This window comes from Lissotriton helveticus, assembly GCF_964261635.1.
Source record: "Lissotriton helveticus chromosome 1_1 unlocalized genomic scaffold, aLisHel1.1 SUPER_1_unloc_30, whole genome shotgun sequence".
Lineage (NCBI taxonomy): Eukaryota > Metazoa > Chordata > Amphibia > Caudata > Salamandridae > Lissotriton > Lissotriton helveticus.
This window is the reverse complement of record NW_027611671.1, coordinates 1,485,579-1,500,924: the sequence shown is the minus strand read 5'-3', so window position 1 is coordinate 1,500,924 and position 15,346 is coordinate 1,485,579.

The window sequence follows — 15,346 nt, the reverse complement described above, 5'->3', positions numbered from 1 at the left end:
GCCTCCCTGCAGATTTGAGCCCTGGGCGGGCTCCTACGTTACTGGGGCATTTCTTCAGGGCCGCGAGAGGCTCTGGGTGGCATCATTTCCTTTCGAGTCCCCCGAAGAGGGACTCCAACGCCCAGAGCCATTTGTTCTCTTGAGTCCCGGAGGGACTCCAACGGCCGTATTTTGTGTATGAGCCTGAAAGGCTCAAGGGGGCATTTTGATTTACTGAGAGCCCACGAGGGGCTCAGGCGCCACAACTATCTTTGAGAGCCCAGAGATTCTCAGGGGCCATTTGTTTATTCAGAGCCCAGCGAGGCTCCAAAAAGGGGACAGTCATTTCTACAGAGCCTGTGACACTCAGTAACACCAGCAAGTAGCAAACACAGTAAAACATTTTGGCCTGTATCTTTCCGCCGTCTTTGTAAGCCTGTGACACTGTGAGTTTCAGGAATTCCACAAGCAGCACTATAGGTGGACTCACTACTAGTACATACATAGTCAGATAGTACTAAAAAATGCCTTTTTACTTTTTTCTCTTGTTTTGCAAAAGAAATTACTGGTACGTGAACTTGTGGTAGCCGCCATAATGGCAGCTCACTCAGCTTTAACCCAAGAAATACAGACACAGGCCATGATGATGCAGACTCGCAGTACTTTAAGCAGTACATGCAGGTGGGAATAGGAATGTCTTACTTTTCTATAGGGGTGGCACTGCCACTGGCCATACTTCATCCACTCAGCGTCTGCGCTACTACATCATACACCTCTGCTATCGACGAGGAGGATAAAGAAGATAACATCCAGGCTTACAAAGTACGTCTATGATTCTTCTTAATGTCTCAAATGTACCAAAATTTCTTTTTGTTAACAACCAACTTACACCCTTTTCATTATATTTTGGAAACCGCTGTATTCTTTCTTATGTTGAATTGCATTCAACAAAACCATTTTTTACAGTCATAAATAAATATTAAGACTCGCTCGTCCTTCGTTTCACTCTTCTTTAGCTTTTCGTTCTTCACATCCCTAAACTACATCTGATCTGATATGACTTGGCTTTAAAATAAAAATTGGCCAGCTGAGTTCAAGTGAAATAGAGGGGACCATTGGTTACCAGAGAAGTACAGCCACTAATGCTATTACAAGTCAAGGTTGACTGTCTTCTCCGTGATAGCCCAAAAAGTAGTTATAAATTAGTAAATGTTCTTGACAGTACAGTGTACTTATACTAGTGTACTGTGTACTACTGTACAGTACATCATACACTCCTTTACGAGCCTACTCAAAAAAAATATAATAAGTAAGTAGTATAATAACTTACCACCATCCGCCGCCGCTGAGCCTTCCCCCCCAGCTCCTCCTGTTGGCACCGCCGCATCCAGAGTGGACCCCTCCGCACTGCTGGCCCCAGCACGGATGGTCATCTGTGCCGCATCAGATGTTGTGACGTCTAGGAAAAACATGTCATATTTTCAGATGCCATACACAACCCCCTATTTTGTCTCGTAATGGAAGGAAATGTTACATAACACATTTTGTATTACTGGGATTGAAAAAATGTTACGGTTTTGGGGAGGGTGTTAACCTTTTAGATGCTTATTCCATTAAATGCTACACTTCTTCTTTTGACAACTGATTAATGCTTGCTTAACGTGCACCATTTTTCTCATTACAGAAAGAAGATTCCATTGCCCTTCAGCCAGACGATTCACCAACTACTACTGAGTCACCACCAGCAGTACTTAAGTACTTTAAAGAAGGTGGGGGCTCACACACAGTTATTCTACTAATTTCCTGTGTCTGTTAGTGTTAACTATTTTTAAGTTTGAGTCATACTAATTTCATTCATGGGAATGTTGTTTAGAGTAAACTTTAACGTCATCTTCATCCATAAGAATACTACGCTATTAAAAAAAAAGAAATAATGTTTTCATTTCTCAATTGAAAATAAAAATTAAAAACTAACAAACACTGTGTGGTTTTTGTTCACGAGTGAGTGAGCGGAATGGTTTGAACTACTGCACTTGGCAGTCATGTTTCAGTAACTCAGATAGGCCAGGACTCGGAGGTAGTCTCTCTTCTTCTGTTCTTCTGGGTCGTAAAATCATTGGTCAGACATTCTAGATAGTCGGTCAGGGGAATTGGGGTTCAACTTCTGTTCGGACTGAGGTATGTCGAAAGTCGAACTGCACCTATCATCAACAATGTCCTATTTATCTTGTTCATACTTCTTTGTGTGAAGAATAGTCCCTGAAACAGTAGCGGTATGGGATGTGCTCCTCTCAAATCAAAAAGGCAACTGCTACCTTTTACTTGGTGTAAACAATGACATTTTGTTGTTGGAAATTGTCAAAGCACTTACATTAAGAAGACTGGAATAGACAGCAAGGGCAACCCAGAGGACTGCACTCAGTGCCTAGAGCTATTGCTGTATCAGAGTTTTGTTTCACACCGTTTGCCGAATGGACAAGCTTAGCTACCTACACAGACCGACTCATAATTGTAAATAGTAGTAGCACAGAGAGTGATGGTAGAGGCAGGATAAGAATGTAGAAAGTAGTCCACATTAGAAGAAGATCAAAGACTATTTTGTAAAACATAGAATTATTAGGAACCAGTTTGTAATGAATAGGAGCTGTAAAAGTTAGGGAAGTATAAGTATTAATATAACAATAGAACAACTTACTGGGGCCAGCAGAAGAGCCTGCAAGGGACTGCTCCTGTTCACCTTCTGCCACCGGAGTCTCTGTCGCCGTCGCCTTGCCCCTGGGAGGTCCTGGTGATCATGAAATAATGAAACACAACATGGATGATTGTTTTTTGGGAAATATTTGATTTCTTTGTACTCAATCTAAAATTATGTCAGGGAAACAAATTGCATCTGATCTGGTCAAGTCCCCCATTCACACCTTCATTCATACTACCGTGCTTCCCATTAGACTCACAGACATTCCGCACCCCGCTCCAGATAGGGGCGGTGCCAGAGTTCTTGGAGCGAAAGGCAAAATTCAATTTGCCTGCAAAGAGAACCCCAGGAATTGCTATTAAAAGTTGTTTACTGCAACTACACGGAACCTCATAAGGCCTTCCCACACCTTATGGAAAGCTCCGTCCCCCCCCACCTCAAAGTGCATCTCTCTGGTGGTCTGCGAGGTGCTGCCTGTTTTCTCCCACTGAACAACCAAACAACACTCCCCCCTCCGGCCACGGTGTTTGAACCTACCTCGCGCCGGGTTGGTACATTGGATTCCATAACAGCGACTAATCATGCGTGGCATTCTTTGGCTCGGAGTCACAGACAGGACCTATTGTATTCCCCACTAGTCCCTATTGACTGGGCTGTGTGGCTCTCACCGCTGCGGGAGAGGGGGGTCCTATGCGCGCTTCGACAATTGGGCATCCTCAAACTGGGAGACCTTTTCAAAGAGGGTACAGCGATCACCTGGACACAGCTGGCGCAATCCAGGCCGTCTGCTACGCTAATGCAGCGCTTCCATTTCCACAGAATCCGCGCGGCATTACGGGACACGTTGGGCGCGACCATGCAGGAGCCTCCGGAAACCCCGGAACTGACGTACGTTATCAAGACGCCATCCCCTAGTCACCTGGTGTCCCGGTTGTATCGGATAGGCCAGCGTAGCGGCCAACACACTATCTCCAAAGCCCGATCGGCATGGCAACGGGATCTGCAGGCAGAAATAAGCGATTCTATGTGGGAATACTGCTGCCGCAATACCAGAAAGGTTTCCATGAATGCTCGACATAGACTTATCCATTTTAAATTCCTCCAAAGAGTGTATTACACCCCTGAACGCCTACATAGGTATGGCCTCCGACAATCAGCGGAGTGCGAGCGCTGCCACTCTCCAGTTGCGGATTTCATGCATCTTGCGTGGACGTGCCCGGGCATCAACAGATTCTGGGCTGACATTTTTGGGGAGCTGGGCTCCATACTGGAGACTGAGTTACCGGTTGACCCGGCGCTGGCGCTCCTGGGACACTCCAGAATTCTCCCACCCGCGATGCGTCGCCTTGCAGACCTGGGACTCATAATGGCCCGACGACTGGTGGCGCGATGTTGGATGCGAGGTCCTCTTCCGACCAAAGATGGATGGTCCAGAGATATGCTATATGGGTGCACTCAGTCACAGCTCTATAGCGAGCTTCTACCCCCTCGCAGCAGACCGAAAAATTTCTGGGACCAGTACCTAACATATTCTACCAAAAAGTCTGATACGGATTCGGGGCATGAGGAGGAGGAGAACCCGATAGGGGAGGAGGACACTGAGGCTCAGGGCTCTATTCTTGTGGGTTAAGTGCTTAGTGGAGACCTGGACACGTAGCTGGCTGAATCTCCGGGGGCGATGGGAAGAACTTCCTAGTATGTCCTTTGACCGCTATTTCCAGTGTGTTACTTGCAGGGCGGGTCGTCACAGTACACAGGGGGCTCTGAGATTTGGAGTGGGTGGAGGGTATGTCACGGTTTGGGAGGACGGGTAGGGTGGAGGCATAGGTTTGGGACTCACGCAGAGGCGAGCACAGGGGTAGTTAGGGGGGGTAGGGGGTAAGTTCAGGAGGGGTGGTTGTAAGAGAAGTTATACGCTAGGTTTCAGGGGATAGACAGACATTCCACACCAACACACATATCACACAGTGGGACTGGGTGGGCTCCAAAAGGGGGGGGCGAGGTTAGGAAGGGTAGGTCATGGAACTTAGGGTATGTGTGCTCAAACAGTGGAGAAGGGGCAGGGTGTCCACTGTTCACTGTGGGGCTCCTGCTCCGTTGACCTGCCGGTCCTACCATGCTGATCTTGAAGTTTCCTTACATTGCTGCCGGCCTCCGGGTTGTAGGCATGGAGCTGTGTGTATGTACTGTCACTGAATAAAAGTTTATAACCCAAAAAAAAAAAAAAAAAAAAAAAAAAAAAAAAAAAAAACAACCAAACAACACATGGCAGAGGCCTTGAGAGGCAGAACTGCCGCGGCCATCCTGTGAGTCTGATGTTAGCTCAGTGCCCCCAAGTCCCCCATTCACACCTTCATTCATACTACCGTGCTTCCCATTAGACCCACAGACATTCCGCACCCAGCTCCAGATAGGGGCGGTGCCAAAGTTCCTGGCGCTCAAGGCAAAATTCAATTCACCTGCAAAGAGAACCCCAGGAATTGCTATTAAAAGCTGTTTACTGCAACGACAAGGAACCTCATAAGCCCTTACCACACCTTATGGAAGGCTCCGCCCCCACCTCAAAGTGCATCTCTCTGGCGGTCTGCGAGGTGCTGCCTGTTTTCTCCCACTGAACGACCAAACAACACATGGCAGAGGCCACGAGAAGCAAAACTGCCGCGGCCATCCTGTGAGTCTGATGTTAGCTCGGTGCCCCCAAGTCCCCCATTCACCCCTCTTTCACACCATTCATAGCCCAGTCCACAGACTGCACACACACTGCAGGCCTCCCCGACTATGCCTCTATATATAGCAAAGAGGTGAATGATGTCATAAAGCCTGCGAGACCCAGGGGTGTGATGTAGTACATGATGTCACAAACCTGCCAGGGTCAGGGGTGTGGTGTAGGAGATGACATCACAACCGATTGATGGGAAATGCTGATAACACTCAAGGCTGCCTTTGGGGACCAGTGATACATTATGTTGGTAGATATAGGTCCATCTTTCGCATAACATCACGGAAGCAGAAGATTGAGCGAAGGAAGTCAGTTATAATAATCGTATTATTAAGGTTTCCTGTTTTCTCTTTATTGCATACATGTTAACAGAATCTGTAAAATCGATGGTGAGATGGGCCTAGTGTACTGCACAGGAATGCACAGCTTGTCATTCTGTTTCTTCCTATCTGCTCTGCCCATTTCACAGGTGTGATTCAGGTATTCAAATGGCAGGGTGGGATCTAAGGGTTAGAAGACACCTTACATCAGTCTTCTGCACAGACTAGCAGAGCCTGGCAACGGTCTTATGGCTGGGCTCTGAGTCTTCGTCTGTGTTAGCCTTTCTGCTGGCCTGGCCTCCCATAGACTCCTTCTTGTGTAACTACACACGGCTTCAAGAGCATTGCACACACACATCCATTCAATAGAAGGTAGTTCTGGGTACCCTGGGGGGTCATGGTGCCCAAGGAATATGTAGTCTTGGGATGTACTGTTTCCTACTCCCAAAATTAAGATATCACACATAGCTGCTGGCTGCTTCAACCTTAAAAAAACATGTATGTTTTGTGCAAGAGGCATTCCAAATGTAGAATTTGCATTCCATACATAGTTCGAACGTTCCAAATTAGAAGCGGTGTTCCAATCTACATTCTAAAGGAATTCTTTCAATTCTAAATTAGAACTCTCATTCCAAACTTAGAACATCCTTTACAAAATAGAACTGTCAATCTTAGAACTCAAATGTTATTTGAGCAGAAAGCCTTGACATTACATCATGCCTTCATTGTGACACCAAAAACACCTTCATTACAAGTTTGTAAATTCGATTTTGCGCAGAAACTGGAGTTTCTGATCTAAGGGGTGTTGCAAAAAGAGTAACAGTACTGCACTTTGTGGGTTTCTCATGGACACATTTGGTCAGGTAAAACCTTATGAAACTTGTCCATGGAAAACAGCTCTGTGCTTGGGAAAAACCCAACAAAATCTGGGCAGAAAGGTGGACATCAGCTATAATTCTCCCGTGCTGAGAGGTAATTGCCTAGCAGTGCAATATTCTGCAACGTTGAATGTTTAAACACTACAGTATCGTCGATTGAAGTTATGACATTTCTGATGAGCTGGGCCTTCCTGCGTGCTGTCTGGGCAAGACTGGTCTAGAGCCAGGCATGAGCACCAACATCATATTTAACCTTGACAGCCTCCATGCTCAATAATGGACCCCATAATATATCTCAGATTATATAAGAAGAGTGGCTAGGGCTCATTTCCAGCCTCCAGGTACATGTCTGACTCCTATTTGTGACATTTTGAGGTGTTTGGTGTCAAATTCTTTTTTTTCCATTATAGCTTCTAGATATCAGAGTCACATCAGATTTCTAGTTCTGGACCCAAGAAGACCATAGTATACCTCAGATGACATACCAAGAGTGTCTAAGACCCATTTCTGGCCTCCAGGGGTGACTTTTTGAAGTTTTTGGGTGTAAGGGGGCAAAGTGACTTTTTCCACCCAGCCCAATGTTCTCAAAATCGGGTACGATATCAGGTGTTTCCCTTGGCTGGTAGCGGAAAAAAAACTTTATATAATATCAAAGTTATATATATCACATGAAAGCATCAGAGCTGACCTTTCTAACAAGTGTATTCGTATCTTGCGCACTCAAACAGTGTCTCTGATATCCATTCTGAGCTATTTGGAAAATTAGCAAATCTTGTCAAAAAAATGTTTTGGACGATTTTTGCTAATTTTCAGTATCAACCCACCTGACTGTTTTTGGGTCCCTGTGGCCACCAGGACCCTATATTATATCTCAGGTGATATAGCAAGAGTGTCTAGGGCTCATTTCCAGCCTCCAGGTACATGTCTGAGTCCTATTTCAGACATTTTGAGGTGTTTGGTGTCAAATTCATTTTTTCCATTATAGGCCTTAGATATCAGAGTCACATCACATTTCTAGTTCTGGACCCAAGAACACCATAGTATACCTCAGATGACATACCAAGAGTGTCTAAGACCCATTTCTGGCCTCCAGGGGTGACTTTTTGAAGTTTTTGGGTTTAAGGGGGCAAAGTCACTTTTTCCACACGAGGTCGTGGAACTCGGAGCTGGGTAAAAGTTTAGCTTGAGTGCCCTCCCCATGGAGGTCAAAAATGTTATTGCATCAAAATCATTTAAAAACTATATAGGTGTAATTGTAGTGCCCTGAATTCTATATGGCTGCATTTGCACCGTTCTAGGTATTTACAAAATGAATTTCTAACACTTTTGAAGTCTCCATGAAGTGAAAAATGACCAAGTCCTAAAACTTCACTGGTGCATCAAAGTGGTCAAAAAAGGTCAACATTGGGTTAAAATTAACAAAACATAGTGCTGCAGTGGTCCAATAGCAGGCTAAAGACATAACGGATGACACAGAATGAACAGTTTTACTAAACACTTTGAAAATTCGATTTTCAATTTCAGGGGGACAAGTTCATGGAAGTCATGGAACTCCGAGCTGGGTAAAAGTTCAGCTTAAGGGCCCTCCCCATGGAGGTCAAAAATGTTATTACATCAAAATCTTTTAAAAACTATATAGGTGTAATTGCAGTGTCCTGAATGCTATGTAACTGCATTTGCACTGTTCTGTGTGCCTCCAAAATGAATTTCTAACACTTTTGAAGTCTCCATGAAGTGAAAAATGACGAAGTACAAAGACATCATTGGTGCATGAAAGTGTTTAAAAACGGTCACAAATGCATAAAAATGAAAAAAACAAAGTGCTACACTGGCCCAATAGCAAGCTAAACACACAATGAATGACCCAGAATGAATATATTTACAAATTACTTGGAAAATGCTATTTTAAATTTCAGGGGGACGAGGTCACAGAAGTCATGGAACTCCGAGCGGGGTAAAAGTTCAAACTTTCCACCCCTCATGGAGGTCAAAATTTTTAATCCATCAAAATCATTTAAAAACTATATAGGTGTGATTGGAGTGTCCTGATTGCTATATAGGTGCATTTGCACTGTCCTGTGTGCCTCCAAAGGGACTTTCTAACACTTTTGAAGTCTCCATGAAGCAAAAAGTGACTAAGTCCAAAGACCATTTGGAGCATCAAAGTGTTCAAAAACGGTCAAAAATGCATAAAAACGAAAAAAAAACAAGTGCTACAGTGGCCCAATAGCATGCTAAACACACAATGAATGACACAGAATGAATAGTTGTACACATTACTTTGAAAATGCAATTTTAAATTTCAGGGGGACAAGGTCACGAAAGTCATGGAACTCCGAGCGGGGTAAAAGTTCAACCTTTCCCCCCTTAAGGAGGTCAAAATTTTAATACATCAAAATCATTTAAAAACTATATAGGTGTGATTGCAGTGTCTTGGATACATCCCACATGAATTTTAAACACATTAGGAGCATCTCTGATCAAAATAACCATAAAAATCCCAAAGCTGCATCAGTGCTTCAAAGTGCTCCAAAACGGTCAAAAATGGACGAAAATGAAAAATATTCTCCATATCTGAGTTTTTATAACATTCCTTAGATAATGTATATCTTGAATTAGTTTTAAATCCTTTTATTAAAAAGTTTCTTTTCTATGCTGCACTGGTGCAACGCCTCAAGTCTGAGAAGCTGCACCAGTGCAGCCGAAGCAGCACTGGTGCAGCCGAAGCAGCACTGGTGCAGCAAGAGTCAAGCTGGTAGCCTGACCTTTGACCAATCCGAGAAAAAAAAAGGTGTTTTTTTCCCTGGGCCCCTCCCCCAAACGAAAACACATTGACCTGAAGCCTAAGTGTATTCTGAGTCATAAAAAGTTTATTAGATGAAAAAATATTGTACAGGCACTTTTTTGCACAAAAAGTCACTTTTTGGCACTTTTTTGAGAGAAATAAAATAGTTCGCAGATTTTTTTTAAATCGACCGAATTAAAAAAAAATGCTCTTGTTGGATGGCTTTGGACATAAGGCCGCATAAACAAAAGGAATTTTTCAAATATCTGTTTTTCTCACTTTTTTATTGCTGTTTGAAATTTCTGACTTGACTTTTTGCATCATTGGTGATGCATGTGTTTAACATTGAGCTTGGGAAAATTGAAAAAAAAATAGACTTTGGGGATTGTTTACTAGGGCAAGTGATACATCAAATTAAGACGCATATTAAACTGAACCTCAAGCTGAAAAAAAAAACAAAATAGCATTTACGATCACTTTTTTATAAGCGACTTTAACAATTGTTTTTTAGCTATATTAAAAAACAAGGTAACGCCGTAAATTTTAGAAAAGAGATTTTTTCAAAGTAAAACATAGGTGTGACCTGCCTTCACATTAGGCTTCATAAACAAAAGAAAAAACATCTCTATGTGTTATATTCACTTTTTAATAACACATTTTCGTTTTAGGCACAAGCAAAAAGCAGCATTGGTGATGCATGTGTTTTTCAATGGGGTTTTTTAAAGTCTACCAAAATACGGTTTACCAATACATTTTCATTATTTTCTCTTTGGTATCTCATTATGCACATGTTAATAAACAGGTTCATGCATTATTAGCTAAATAGCATAAAAACACACTGAATTATTAACAATAATCTTTGAGATTCGGGTGACCAGATGGCCGGAAATCGAAAATCGCCTTGTATGGATTCAACTTCCATTTCGTGCACTTTCTATGTGGGCCACATGCATAAGAATTGGTACAATAATGCATACGAATCTTAGCTAGAATCTGCAATTGAAATTAAGTCTTTAACTTATATGCTTCAAGAATTATAGGGCACATTCTGCTATGTATAATATCCTATCCATTTCAATGGGACGACCAGATGGCCGCAAATTGAAAATCGCGTCGTATGGAAAGAAAATTTAGCTTGAAACAACCTGGAAAGAAAGGAATGGGAAACGAAATCAGTAAGCCACTGATGAACACAAACTTTTAATTAACATAACAAGCAAGGAACAATAACGCTAGAAACAAGAACGGTAAACTGTAGAAAATGAAAGTCAACAGAACATTCCTCCCCCCCCCCCACCCCCCCCACATTCTGGAACCTTCCAAAGTAGGGCAGGGTTACGGCTACGCCCAACTGGCGGCAACCCATATAAGGCGGGCCCTGCTGCCAACACTTGGTCAGGAAATCTTAACATATGGGGGAGCCGGAGGAGAGGCAGGGGCCAGCGGAGTCCAGCCGCAGCGGCCCTGGGTAGTTGCAGGTAGTCCCGCCACATGTCCACCCGGTCCGACCACCCATGGCCAGGGACCGACGGGGGGCCAACTGAGGCCGGCTGCAGCCGATAACCTAAGGAAGCCCGGTCCAGAGAAGAACGAGACACCTCTTCCTTTTCCCCTCCGTGACAGCCGCAGCAGCTCTGGGCGGCGGGATGTCCTGTCCATACCTCTGCAGAAATTTGTCCAAGTTGGGCTGGGAGGGAGAGGCGACGCGGACGAGCCTCTCCCACCTCCACGGATAGGAGGTCTCCCAGCCCCCGGCCCAACGCCGAACTCCCCCAGCCAGGCGGTGGTGCCATATTTTCGTAGCACCGAACATACCATGGTGGTGCCCCAGTACTTGCGCAGCACCGAACGTGCAACGGTGCCCATATTTTCGGAGCACCGAATATGCAATGACTGCACCGATACTTGCGCAGCACCGAACGTGCGCCGCAGGTGGCCATACCTCCGTAGCACTGGGCATGGGCCTTGTGGAGCACAGGGTGTGGAGAGACCATCGTGCATGCCCATGAAAGAGAACGGCCTAGAGTGCACCGGGAGAAGGAGACGGCGCGAACGAGTCTCCCTTGCCCCCCCCAGGCGGGGGCATCACAGCCGCACCCCAGCCGAATGTCCCGCTTCCACAACACAGAGTTCCACTCCCTATTTTGTCCTCAGAAAGGTCTCTTCCACTCTTGCAGACTCGATGAGAGGGGACTGCTGCAGGGCCTCAAAATGGCGTCTGGGTCCGCTGGAAGGCGGGTCTCGGCCGCTAGAGTAACTTTGAACAGCAATGTAACTCGGTCGCTTGCCCACCGGGACACGAGCCCCCACCTCCGACAACATCTCCACAGCCTTGAAGAGTCTGCAAAGGTACCCGGCGGAGCCCTCGGCCCCTGCAGGCTTCCGGTAAGGGACAACTGCCTTGATCGCCAACAAAATAAACATGACATTGCCACTCCTTCTGTTAGCATGAATTCTTGAACTGCCGAAAAGGACTCTGGTCCAACTGCCGGTTGTAGGAAACTTTTTCCTGATGCTACTTCCGGACTGACCCGGCCCCGCCCAAAATGGCGCCGGTATCAATAGGAACTTACGAACACCTCGTGGTGTTTCTTTTTGCTAAATAAAAAAAAACTTGATGTTCTGAGACATGTATATGATCCTTTGTACACTTGACAAGAAGAAAGGAGAGCTCACTCGACGAACATGTAAAAAGGATCCCGTTACAAATGATGATTACAAATGTACAATGTATTATATTTTTTATATATATATAGCTGATGTATAACCTCGCTTATGACGCACGCACACGGTATGCATATAGGAAATCTGATTGCAACTAGTCTGACTATGCTTCTAAATTATGAAATAAATGCCCCCGAACCCCCCCAGCCAGTTGATAGACGTTTTAGTTTGCTACAAATGAATTGATAAAACTTTCTAATGTTTTTTATTGCTGCAAAACAACATCCCCCACTGTACGCACTTTAGCCATTGCCGTGTCCGGCCAAATACGACTGCACCCTCATAAATCCACGTACTATGATTTTGCAAAAATAAAGGTTTTCGAAATTATGAACGGGTATTGCATGCTTTATTTGAAATATGGGATCGGCGGGAGAGTTCTTTTCTGTGCACCCTACCCTGCTCTCTCTTTAAGGTTATTAGAAGATGGTTGCCCAGCCCCGGAGGAAGGATCGGATCTACGACACGATACTCTGCCTTCAAGGTACGCGACTGACTCATGAACTCTCGCGTGGAGAAAAGACCTCGACTTCTGAGGATGGGTAAAACGAAACGGGATAAATAATGGAATGTAAAAGAAGGGTAAAATAAAACGATGTAAATGTTATAAAGTACGACGCTCAAAGGTATTAGGGAACAGAGCTGACCAAAGAACTGAAGAACCTTAGAACGTCACAGCATTGAAGGAGATTTAAGGATCCCGATAGTGAGATACATCTACTAACTAGATACCTCGCACTAGGTACCTCTGGTTTCCTTTTTACGTTTCCCTGCACACGACCTATAAGGACACACTGCCCCCCCCCCCGACTCCAGAAACCATACCCCAGGGATTCTACCCCGAGGAGGAAAGACGAGTATGAGGTAAGTAAAGGACTCTCGAATCCATGTATTTGATATGCGCGAATGTTGTCCCCCTCCCTTCCCCTCTTTTCCCTCCCTCTACAGGTTACATCAGGGGCCGCAACCGAGGTATGGCGAAGATCTGAAGCCTTGCCCCGTCTGATACGCGAAGCGGACCAACGCTGCAAGGTGGCGCCTAAGCACGCCCACAAACTACTCACGTAGCAAACGAGCCCATAAATTTAGTATGATCTGATGAAAAATGATCACCCTTAACCCATGCTGCACGAATGAACCCATGTCACGTATGATTTGAAACTATGAGAGAATGTGTGTGTGTGACTGAAGCGTTGACTCAACTGGTCGAAGGACCAAGAATGCAAGAAAGTGCGACACAGTGGTACCCGTTTTCCTTTTTCTCAAAGCATGTCCCCTCTACCCTGTCTAATGCTCGTCCACCTCAAACTGCATGCTTTCAAGATTCTAACGCAGACCCGTAAATGTCCTTTGCTGTGTAATGCACTAAATAGCCTTTCTTAAATACACTGCCACTCTCCATGTCGCACGTGTACTATTTAGCCTGCTGTTGCACTCTCTCTCTCTCTCTCTCTCTCCTTCACACTCCCACTCTTCCGAGCGATTAGCTCCGAAATTGGCAGACTGCCACCCCTAGCGCACCACCCAATTGGCTCCAAATACCGCCAGTATTTGCACAAAACTTGTCTTTAATAAAATCACCATGAGACCGTGTCACTACCTCTCCTTTCTGCTAAATTGACGAAACCGAGAATTGGCCATAAGGGAAAGGACAGGTAAGACGACTGAGGTTCCCTAATCTGACCCGTAATGAGGGAACTACATGTCAGCGGCTCCTATTATGAGATAAAATGCCTCAGATGACGCGACCTTCCCCGTTCCGAATTGTCGCAATACCCAAACCGTAAAGGTAATCGAAACCTCCCCATCTTCCCAGGACGCACCCAGTATTGCGTTCAGTTGCCCCCGATAAGAGTTTTTAACTATCCTTCACCCCCCGATCGTAAGAGATGGGTCGACTTGCGACTAACGCAGGCCAGCTGTGGTCCCTAGAAATGATTTTTTCGATAGGCAAATTTCAGAGTTTGGAATTCGAGAAATGCCACTGAACGCTCACCAACTGAACTGTGGCCTTCTGCCGATAGTACCCTTATAACCCAAAGTAAGATGATGCCCCCCCATCACAGTTTTCTATGTCCCTAGTTATTTTCCCATGAGACCCCTGTCTTTTCTAATTTAGTAATCAGGCCGCGAGAGGCTGCATAGGAACCAGAATGATGTTTTACAAAGTTAAAGATTAGACCGAAGCGAAGAAAACCATTACAATGAACCTTGTCGAAAGCGAAAATGTTTAGTTAAAAGGCAGGATGCATTGATAAAATGAAAGATGTTTAGCCTATGTTCGTCCCTCAGCGAGATACCTATTAGTACCATGTTGATAGCTCACAACACCCTTTTGTAAATATAAACCCCTAGAGAACGGTATAGCTTTGTCAGGCTTGTATTACGAAGGTGGGTCTCCATCAGATGAACTGTCGTGACTATAGTAAACAGTTGTGAAGGAAAGTCATAGTAAATCCAGCAGGCCCACCATCGATCATTTATATGTCAGTTGTGAACCCTAATATAACGGACGTTTCTATTGTCATTTACCTGGAGCTGGGAGAGAAATAGACTTGTGTGATTACCTTCCTCTGCCCATTCTCTAAAGACTGTCTTTTCAAACTCCTTCAAGGGTACAGCTGTCGGAGGAAAGAAGGACCGGATGTGGGAGCACGTGGCCTGACTACAGACTATGGAACGTCTGCGGCATGGGCCAAGGCGAGACCGCGACAGAACGGAGCTGCAGGACGAGGCACTATTTCCGACAAAACAAGAGGAGAGGGCTGACCTGATGCCCCTGTCCAATGTTCAAATGTGTGCCGAAAGGTCCCCGCTCCCTAAACTCGGTCATAAGCCCGCCTACCTGAAATCTCTCGTTCCCCTAGTTTGTTCCCGACCTGGCCATTGCTCCACCCCCCTTTTTCTCCGACCTACCCTATGGACTATTTGTACACTCTTCTTCCACCTGAACTTTTTGACTATCGACTCCGAAAGACACAGGGCGAAAAAGACCTTTTCGACCAGAAACGCGAGGAAAAGGTCGTGCCCTGCAACACGGGACCTAGAATAGAGCTGGACCCTTAGCTCCACCGCCGGTGCTCCACAGCGCCAACAAAGGACTGAGAACTCAGTAACTTCGAACATTGACACCCTCAATCATCGTTTCTGCTACGTCTCGTTTCTCTCCCAGCCACCATTGTATTGATTATGCTCCAACCAAATATATACGGAGCCTGTATATAATAACCTGTATGCAATGTACTG